The following is an 11,087-nucleotide window of genomic DNA, read 5'->3' on the forward strand; positions in this document are numbered from 1 at the left end:
GTATAGTTATCAGGAAGTTTATAATCTGCTAAATTAGTATTAACTACATCATCAAAATTTATGCAGTAATAATTATAAATATTAAGTTTATTACTAGTAGAATCTTTAACTTTGGCAAGCAAAAAAATGCAAGGTATTAATACATTAATATTATTTATTGTGTTAGGTTTCATATAGTTGTTACCCATTAAAAAATTTTTATTATTATATATACCTATTAATATAGCATTTTTAAGTGTAGTATTAAGTAATTTATTTTTTGTAATTGTATCATTAGCAAAATTATATAACAAAGTTAATGTATTTTTAATAAGTAAATCTTTTTCACTCTCAATTTTAGAGCAACTAACTAAATTTAAATTGATATCTTTTTTTAATATTCTTTCGTTAAATTCTTCGTTATTATACATCTTGTTTATATATTTTTTATATTCAGATATTTATATTCAAATTTTCAATTAGTTTCTTTTTACAAATTCTATTATAGTATTATTCTCAATACAGTCGCTAATATTATACTCACTTATAAAATCTTTAGTAATGTTTTTATTTAGTAAAGCAGCATTATAATCTAGCATATTATTATAATATAATATTTTTAGCTGCTCTAAAGAAGCGTTTTTAGATATCTCAATAAAATCATATTCTTCTAATTTACCGTATTTTTGTATGAAATTTATAGTAATATGCTTATTTCTAGAGAGATAATATCTATTTAATGGTATTTTATATTTGTTTATTAATATATCTATATCAGATAAATTTAGTACAGAAAATAAAATTTCTGAGTTCCATTGTATACGATATGCATGTTTCTCTATAAAATTTAATGTCATATTAATATTAAGAGAAAATACTTCGTAGTTTACTATTTCAATTTCAGGATTATTTAATATTAATTCTAAAGCGGCTAAATTTTCTTTTATTATTATATAGTAGTAATTCCATTCTGGTGATTTATGTTTTACTGTAAATTCATAAGTAATATTTTTATTTTGAGACGCTAAACTAAATATTAGTTTTTTATTATAGTATAATTCTGTTAATGTTTTTAAATCGGCATTTTTTGATAGCAGTGAAAAAATGTAATTACTAGTTAATAAATCTTTTGTATTTTTTTTAATGTTTTTTCTAATTTCTTTGTTTAATTCGCTATTATTATTATAATAAGCTAACATTATTTTTAATTTTCTTCACAAGTTAAATCGTAATAATATTTTTATTATTACTTTTTAATTAAATTTAAATTAAGTCAATTTAATATTAATTTTAATTTTTTATCTTAATATTTAAAAGAAGTAAATAATGTCTAATAGATATGCTAATAAATTCACTAGCGAAAAAAAAAACCTAGATGTTGTTATTGAGCACGAAATACAAACTATTTTACCATCGATAATTGAATATTTTACTATGCTTGATTATTTAAATAATGATAAAAATTACAAGTATAAAAAAACTTACTTAATGAAAGAAAATTGCAATAAATCGGATAAAATTAAATTAGTAAATAGAACTATATATGAAGAAAAAAAGCTAAATATTCAATACGAAAAAAGAGTTATATCTATTTCTTATCCGTTTAAATTTTTAGATATAACTACTACAACTAGAATATGCAGTGAAAAAGATACAGATAAAATAGTAAAACTCTATGATAGAAAGTCTTTTACTAATTTGTGTATACGGCATGAATTTATAGATAATACCTTTAAAAATGCCGCTATTTATTTAACATTATATTTTAATGTAATAAATAAAAATATAATAGATTTAACTGCTATAGATATAATTAAAAACATTAAAAAAATAATAGATAATTCTAATCTTCAATTATTTCTGCTTGTTTCTAATAATAAATTTAATGCAGTTCTTGAAGTAGAATTTATGACAAACGGAAAAGAAAATATGCAAGAATATCTAAAATCTAAATTTAGTAATTTAATAAAACCTATTATAAATGAATTATTATATGTTAATATTGCTAGTAATTATCACTCTATTCTGAATAATACTAAACCATCTTTACAGAAACAAAAAATATCTAATAAACCAGTTAACTTAAGCATAACTGATTATATAAGAGACATAATACCTAATATGAGTAAATATTATATAAGTCCTAAAGCAGATGGAGAACATATATATATATTAGTTAATCCCGCAAATAAAGAATTTGTATTTTTCTTCAACGAAAAAAATTTTACTATATATCAAAATGGTAAAAATATAAATAATATTCACACTATTACTAGTTTAAACAATAATAATATAAATTTAGCAGATTATTACTTATATGAAGGTGAAATGTTATATAATAAAAATCTACTTATATATGATACTAAATATAATATAGCTTCTGATATTATAGACAATAATATTAACGAAATTAAAAAAGTTTACAATAATACAGAAATAAAAGAAAAATATAGTTTAAATGAAATTGGCGGCTATGATATGATAAAAAAAGTAATATATAATAAATATTCATATCCTATAGATGGTATGATATTTTCTAAAAATGATAATGGTGTAGAAAATCCGCTAATATATAAATGGAAAGAAAATCATACAGTAGATTTTATCTGCTTTGCTGATGAAGCAAATAAAAAAATGCTTTTAGCATCACTGCTAGAAAAAAATAAAGTTACTCAATTTTCGCTAGATGAATGTTACGACTATTTTTATAAATACAATAATATTAATATTAGTTTATTTGATGTATATTTAGTGCCTTTTATAATACCCGTTATAAAGCGCGATATGCCTAATACACATATTCTTAATGAAAAATATAATAATGCTTTACATGGTCGAATAATAGAATGCGGCTATGATTATAAAGAAGGCTGGAAATTACTTAGAATTAGAGATGATAAAACAATACCTAATTATTATAAAACTGCTTTCTTATCTTTTATGAATCAAATGTATAATTTAACAAAAGAAATGCTTATAAATCCAGACTTAATAAAAATATTTTTCAAAAGTGAAAAAAATAAAACATATGAAGCTATGAGATATTATAATTCATCTATAAGAAAATTAATTATAGCTAAGTATATAAAAGAAAAAGACTGTATATTAGATGCCGGCTCAGGGCGAGGGAGTACATACTTTGAAATGTGCCGCAAATATCCAGATCAAATAACAATGATTGAAATAGATGGACCGGCTATAATGGAATTATTTGATAGAATTTATAAATTCAAAGAAAATAATTATAATCCGCCAAAAACAAAACTTAAAGTATTAAACGGATCATTTATAAATCCTGAAGATATTGAATTACTACCTAATAAAAATACTTATAATGTATTTTTCTGCAGCTTTGCTGTACATTTTGCGTTTATTGATAATTATACATTAGATGTATATACTGATATGATAGGAAAAAATTTAAGTAATAATTCAATAATAATATTTCTTGCAATTGATGGAAGAGATTTAGTAAAAAGATTAAATGAAAAAAATGAATATATTATATTTAACGATAATAACAGCGAAAAATATAAATTTGTTTGTGATAAAAATATAGATAAAAATAAATTTAAAGGAGGCACAGGGCAGAAATTATTTGTTACTTATCCATTTTCATCTGATATAACTATATTAAATGAAGAATATTTAGTTGATTTTAAAGAATTAGCAAAAAAATTAAAAAATAAATATAATTATGATGTTATAGAGGAAACAACATTTGATACATATTCTCCTAATGCTTTTTTAAAATTAGAAAAATCAGATAAAGAATTTATAAGTTTGCATAAAGTATTTGTTATGCAAAAAACTAGTATCTAGGGGCAAATAAATAAATAACAAAAAAAATATTTTTTTTTGTTTAAATAATTTATTTTTTTTTTAAAAATTTACAATAATACAATTAACTACACAAAATTTAGCCATAGTTAATTCTGAAAATTTATTTTTAGTGCTATTATATTTTGGAATTGTTTTAGAATCTTTCATATATTTAATTATAGTTTCTAATTCATTTTCTGAATAATTTAATTTATAGTAAACATTTATAGGATTTTCTTCATCGCTAAAAATAGTATCTATTATTCTATTCACATAAGAATATGAATTATTATTAATATCATTCATTTCTTCGATATATTTATTTAAAGTATTGTATTTAGTATTATCTTTTTTCATAATAATTATATCATTAAAATAAGTTGTATATAAATCATTTATTATATTATTTGAAGCATCAATAATAATACCAGGTTTTAAATAATTAGTCAAACTTTTACTAATAGAAGATTGTATTTCCATTTTTATTCCTGCTAAGTAAGAAGAATAAGATTTCTTCTCAAAACAAATAAATATAAGTTTTTTATTTTTTATATTATCAGCAGAAGTAAAATTATTTAATTTTTTTTTGTTTTCTTTAATTAATATATCAGTTGTAATTTTTACCCATTCAATATAATTTATATTACTATCATTATTATAAATATTATCAGTATTAATTGGTAATGTTAAAATATAATTTTTATTATAGTCAATGTTATTATAGAAATTATTATAACATAGTAAATCTAAATCTTTATTAGTATATAATTTACTGAAATGTTTAGATAATTTAAATATATCTTTAAAATCAGATTCATTATATATTAAATATATTAATTGTAAATTATCATTATTCATAGCAAATGATTTTATATAATATTCTAAATTGTATCTAAATTCAGAAAATTTAATATTATTATTAATATATTGCAAACTATTATTTGTTTTAGTATTATTATTATTTAAGGATTCAGAATTAATATCAATAATACTACTATCATTGTTATTAATATTATCATCACTAAAAGTAACACTTTTTTGTTTATTATTATTAAAAATATTATAATTTTGCTGTGGAATAATAATATTAGATTGTGATTGTAATTGTGTATGATTTTTAATATCAGGATTTTTTAATATTCCTCCTACTCCTTCCATTATCTGCAAATTATTAGATTTATTATTATTATTATTATATAATAAGTTTTCTTGTTGCTGCTGATTATTAGGAAAATTATTTTCATATGCCATTTTAGCTGACATACTATTAAATTTATTATTACTAAACATATTATTATTATTAGGAAAATATGAATTATTATTTTTATTGCTCATTTTTTACTAATATTATTAATAATTATATTAATTATGTTTAAATTTAAATATTTAAATCAAATTTATTTCTTTAGTATATTTTTATGTTTTTAAAATGAGCGATCTTTTAAACTACGAAGTTTCTATTGTTAAAAGAAAAGAATTTTATTCTTATCTGCAGACAAAAACACCAACTAATAATAAATCAATTGATGTAAGATCTATTAAAAAAAAGCTTAAAGATTCTTATATACTGCAATGGTATCAAAAAATGTTTTTAGAGTTGTTTAGACCAGATACAGATATACAAGCTATACTAATTAAAGGAGAACCAGGTATAGGTAAAACATTAATAGATATGAGTGTCGCTTGTGAATTCTCTAAAACTTATGGTGAAAATAATTTAGCAAATTTAAACGAAGGTCCTAAAGTATTTATATTAACTTTTCAATCGCATATTTTTATAAATGAAGCTATTAAAAATACTAATTTAGGCTTTATAACACAAGGTGAAAAATACGAATATAACACAATAAAAAATAAACTTATTTCTGAATCTTTGACAGATAAAGAAATTATATTTCTTAGAAACCGCGCTAAAGAAATTACTACTAATGTTAAACAAAGAATAACAGATGAAATTCCATATAGAAAGTCTAAAATAATATTTATAGGATATCAAAAACTAGTAAATAAAACTCTCTATATTGGTAAATGCAACGATATAGAAAAAATATACAATTCACATCATAAAGATGATGTTGTTACTTTTCTTGATAACTTAGATAGAGAAAATGTTGTAAAAATAAATCATGATTTTGTCTCTAGCTTCGACAATTCTCTCATAATAGCTGATGAATTACATGTTACTCATAACAAAGAAGGACTAAATAGCCGCGGTATTGTATTAAAATATATATTAGATAAAGCAAAAAATGTAAGAATGATAGCAACTGATGGTACGCCTATTATGAGCAAAGAAACTCAGCTTATACCTGTACTTAATTTATTCTGCCCTAAAAAACATTTTAGACATGAAGATTTCTTTGACGAAAATAATAACTTTATTAAAAAGAATAAAGATAAATTAATAGATATAATTAAAGGAAGAATATATACTATTAAAAACATCGATTTATCTATTTTTCCTAATATATCTTATGAAGGCGGCCTTATAAGATACTTTGATCCACTAGATAAAAAAAAGGAAAAATATATAGAAGAACTTAATTTTGTAGAAGCACCTTTAACAGGTATTCAGAAAAAAATAATTCTTGAGCAAGAATCGTTTTTCAATACAGAAAACAGTAATATTATACATAATGATAGTATTTATGAGATTATTCTACTTGACGATAACGATAAAATAGTAAATTCGGAAAATGATTTAGTAGGTAGTAAAAAATATCAATATAATGTTAGTAGTATAAATTCTCCTAATATTGAGCGAAAATTTAAAATGCTTAGTGGACCTATATTTGAGAAGAAAAATATAAAAAATTTTAGCTCTAAATATTATACTATGCTTAATGTATTAGATATGATATGTGCTAAAAAATATGGCGGTGGTAAAATTATTATATTTCACCGCAATATTGAATATCCAGGTGTTAATTTAATAGAAACAATTTTGCGTGAAAATGGTTTTATTGATGTAAATGAAAAAGAAAAAGAAAATACTAGATGCTATGAATGTGATAAACCAAGAAATAAACACGTCGATTTAAATCATGAGTACTTTCCAGCGCGTTTTATTAATATTCATACTTATGTAAATCATAAGATTATTAGCAGATTAATAGAAGAATTTAATATGTTAGCGCCTAATAAATTTGGTAAATATATTAAAATTTTAATTGGATCTCGTCTAATAGAAGTTGGTGTTGATTTTAATAATGTGCAAAATATAATAACATTATGTAATAATCCTTCTATTAATTCTTTGCTACAGACTCAAGGTCGTGGCGCTAGAGCTACAGCTCTTATTTCACTGCCCAAAGAAATGCAGCATTTACATATGTTTAATATAATAGCAACTCTACCAGATCAAAATACAGCAGATGTAATTAAGTGGAAAAACATGATAGAAGATAAACATAAAATTAATTATATAGAAGATATATTAAATTCTTCTTCTATAACTGCCGCTATTTATAAAGATATTTTTCCTATAGAAGCTAATATCTACACTGATCCAAAAATGATAAAATATGATAAAATAGCAGATGTTAGAATTACTAGCGAATTTTTATCACCATCTATTAAAAACGCTATAGTCACTGTTAATGATATGAATTCTGTAGTGGATAATATGTATTTTAATATAAATAAAACAATATTAATTAGAGAGTTTAATATTATGTTAAAAATAATAAAGCTTTTTTTATTAGACTTATCTGTAATATATAAAGATGATTTATGGGATATTATAATAAATTCTGATATAGATATTGGAATAAATAAAAAATTTTTAAATAAAAATTTATTTGATTTGATAATACTTTTTTTAGCGAGTAACGTAAATATAGAAAATTCACGTTTAAGCGATTTTTATAAATCTGCTTCATTTTCTTTATCTAATGTTATACATTTAGACAGTATAATAGAATTTTTAATAAACAATCCTTTTAGCAAAGTTATAGTTAATAATAATGGTAGTTATAAAAAACTCACTATATTAGAAGATGATTTATTAGTTATTCGCCCCATTAAAGAAAATAATAATTCGTTTATAGATATACCTGATGTTTTTGAATTTGGTAGACGACAGCTTTTTAATGATGTTGCAGTAATACCTTCTAAAAATATAATAAAATCTACAATAGACTCAGATGATATTTGGACAAATCAATTACATAATGATATAATAGCTGTTTCATCTTATAAAGATATTTATCATTTATTCGATAAATACCAAACAATATCACATGCAAATGTAATAGAAAGATTAATAATTAAAAATACAAATATCAATGATGATAATTTAAAAGAAGGCGAAGAACTATATATCAATCTGCTTCATGAATTGAAATATGTTTTTACATATAATGAATTATTATTAAATAATACAATTAAAATGATAATAGCGGCTAATATAAAAAAAGAACTTAATACTAAAATTGGAGCTTATATTGTTAATGATATATTAAAATTATATAATCCAGTGAAAAAAGAATGGGATACATTAAATGATAAAAGTTTAAATTTAAGAAAAAAATTAAATCCCTATAAACTAACAGGATCATTTGTTTCTACTGATAGTAACCAACAAAAAGCTTATTTTAAATTACGTCAAGAGTCAAAAAAAGAAGCAGATAAACGTAAAATAAAACGCGGTATAGTATGTTATTCAAAAAATAAAGAAGCTATCTTAGATTTAATAAATAATACAGATATAAAAACAAAAGTTAATAATAATATGTTACTAATGAATATATGCGATATAATAAAAGAAGAATTATTTAAAATGGAAATAAAAGCAAGAAAAGAAGATAGTAATATATACTATATAACTATACTTGATTGTAAGAATTAAATAAAAAAAAAATGTAATTTATATTTGTATTAACAATTTAAAAATATAGCCCCGCTGGACCTGCGACAAAATTATTTACGTTATTTGGATTAACAATACCTTTATATAATTTATCGTTATTAAAAATTACATCACCAACAAATAATTTATCATTATCTATTTTGCCCCGTAAAATCTGCGGAACATTAATATAATCACTAAAACCACCAACTAATTCTTTATCATATATTTTATCATCATATCTGTTTACTGGCGCCAAAAAATCTTTTGGCCCGCTACCAGCGCTATACCAAGCATTATCTAATATACTTACTGCATTACCAAGCCCTATATCTATATCGTCGAAATTATTATCATAATTTATACAATTGTTTTTATCTATTCCACTATTATTTTGTATATAATTTCTTATTTTTCTTATACCATTTTTCATTTTGTGTGTATATTCTTTATTAAATATAATTAACATTACTATAAATAAGAGAATTATTATTATAATATTCTTAAAATTATTATATAAATTATATCCTATATATAAAAGAGAGAAAAAAGCCACAATTTTAACCTCAACACAACAATCATCAAACATTTGTAATATTATTTAATATTTAAATTAATAAAAAAATACTAATAATATATCTGCTAATTTTTTATTATTAAAATTTAAATTATCGCAGCCAAGCAGAATAATATTAACTTATTTAATTTCAGCAAATAATAAATTTTTTACTTATAAGCCAAAAAATATTAAATATATATAAAGATATTTTTTTTATATAATATATTAAATTAAATATTTTTATAGTTTTAAATAATAATATATATAATATAAATTATATTATGAATGCAAATAACATAGCTTTAATTCCTGAATATTTACGACAAGGCAAAAAATATTATGCTGATAAAAAAGATATATATATAATAAACAATAAAATAAAAAACGAAGAATTAGTTTTTGATATAATATACGATAAAAATGACAATAGTAAATTTACTTTAAAGCCTGCTAAAGATAATATTAATAAAAAAGATAGAAATGACAATGATAATAAAAATATACTTATTGTACCTTTTTTAGATTTAATAACTTCTAATTTTGGTCTATCATCTGTAGCTATATTTGGTAAATCAAATACAGGTAAAACTTATTATATGAAATCATTATTAAGCGCTATAAATATAAAAAAATATTATGATTTAGGTATATATATAACTGGTACTCCTAATCAGTGTTTTAAAGAATTTGGTAATTTTTTTAATAGATTATTTGTTATTAGCGCCGATGAAGCAAATAATACATTTATAAAAAATCTGTCTAAAATACAAGAAAAAAGATTAGAAGTATATAACTTTATAAATAATGAAGAATTAATACATGAAGTATATAAAAAAGTAAGATTAATAATAATTAGAGCTTACTGCTTTAAATGCGATAATTATATTAAACTGCATAAAATTATAACGGAGTTTGACGAAAAACTATCTAATTATTACAATGAATTAAATAAAGACGAAAATTTAAGCTATGATATCGAGCGCTGTATAAAAAAGAAAATGATATTAATAATGAAAATTTTTCTTAAGCAGAAGATTATAATAAATACATTTAATAAATTTATAAATCTAAATAATTTAAACAAAACAGAAATGTTTGTCTTTAAAAATTTAGCTTTCTCACCATATATTATATTAGTACTAGATGATATAGGATCAAAACTTTCATCTGAAACTGGAGATTCTAGCAAATTTTCATCTTTACATGCTATTAATAGACATTATGGTATTTTAATATTATATTTAATACAAAGTACTACTTCTTTAACTGCTAAAATGCGTGAAGGTATGCAAATTAATATTTTCTCTAGCTCGGAAGTAGCTCTTTGGTATTCTAAATATTCGGATAATATTATGAGTAAAAAGCAGTTAGAATTCTTTAAAATATTATCTAAAGAGTATTTTTATCGTAATACTAATGACTATAGATTTCTAGTATTTATGAATCCTGGCGGCAAAGTCGCGCTAAAAGATCCTATAAGATATACAAACGCTATATCAGATGGTTATTTGCCGCTAATATCAGATAATATTAAAAAACGTATGATACAGTTAGATGCTAAGATAAAAGAAGTTGAAGCTGGTGCTAATGATAAAGAAAGAATAGAAATGATGTTTCAAGTAATGGAGCCGCCTAATATAAATGATAGTGAAAATAATGATAATAATAATGATAATAATGATAATGATTTTAATTAAATTTATCTATTACTGCTTCTAAACAATAAACAGAAAAAAAATATATATATATATATTTATTTATACATGCTTTTAAAAATAATATTTGTTTTATTTACATTATCTTTAAAATTAGCTAATATTAAATTTGTTATATATGTTAAACATAATAATTGATGAGTTAATATATATTTTAACTCTT

General features: G+C 21.0%; 1 protein-coding gene and 1 long non-coding RNA gene across 24 annotated transcripts in view; one reads left to right on the forward strand and one right to left on the reverse strand.

Moving 5' to 3' along the window:
• The window catches only part of LOC149876383 (uncharacterized), a 73,561-nt gene extending 63,735 nt beyond the window's left edge, over nucleotides 1-9,826 (reverse strand). The window contains exons 1-2 of one of the 2 annotated variants that reach the window (XR_016448747.1): nucleotides 9,723-9,826; nucleotides 7,857-7,913 (exon numbers count right to left, since the gene is read on the reverse strand). This is a non-coding gene — a long non-coding RNA (uncharacterized LOC149876383). Of the gene's footprint in view, nucleotides 1-7,856; nucleotides 9,505-9,722 lie in introns of those variants that run through there. The other variant, XR_016448748.1, reaches the window with a different exon arrangement.
• Nucleotides 1-11,087, forward strand: part of LOC149876384 (uncharacterized) — a 264,010-nt gene that overhangs the window by 62,253 nt on the left and 190,670 nt on the right. For 11 of the 22 annotated variants that reach the window (XR_016448738.1, XR_016448737.1, XR_016448739.1 and 8 more), the window contains one exon: nucleotides 9,732-9,791. The exons of 9 other annotated variants lie outside the window; for them this stretch is intronic. The gene's annotated coding sequence lies outside the window, so the exon portion shown is untranslated. Of the gene's footprint in view, nucleotides 1-9,731; nucleotides 9,792-9,932; nucleotides 10,494-10,555; nucleotides 10,829-11,087 lie in introns of those variants that run through there. 2 more of the 22 variants (XM_090075441.1, XM_090075440.1) reach the window with 2 other exon arrangements.

The sequence above is a fragment of the Hydra viridissima genome, unplaced genomic scaffold, assembly GCF_058129835.1.
Source record: "Hydra viridissima isolate aposymbiotic clone 2 unplaced genomic scaffold, HvirCarnegie_v1 scaffold_21, whole genome shotgun sequence".
Classification (NCBI taxonomy): domain Eukaryota; kingdom Metazoa; phylum Cnidaria; class Hydrozoa; order Anthoathecata; family Hydridae; genus Hydra; species Hydra viridissima.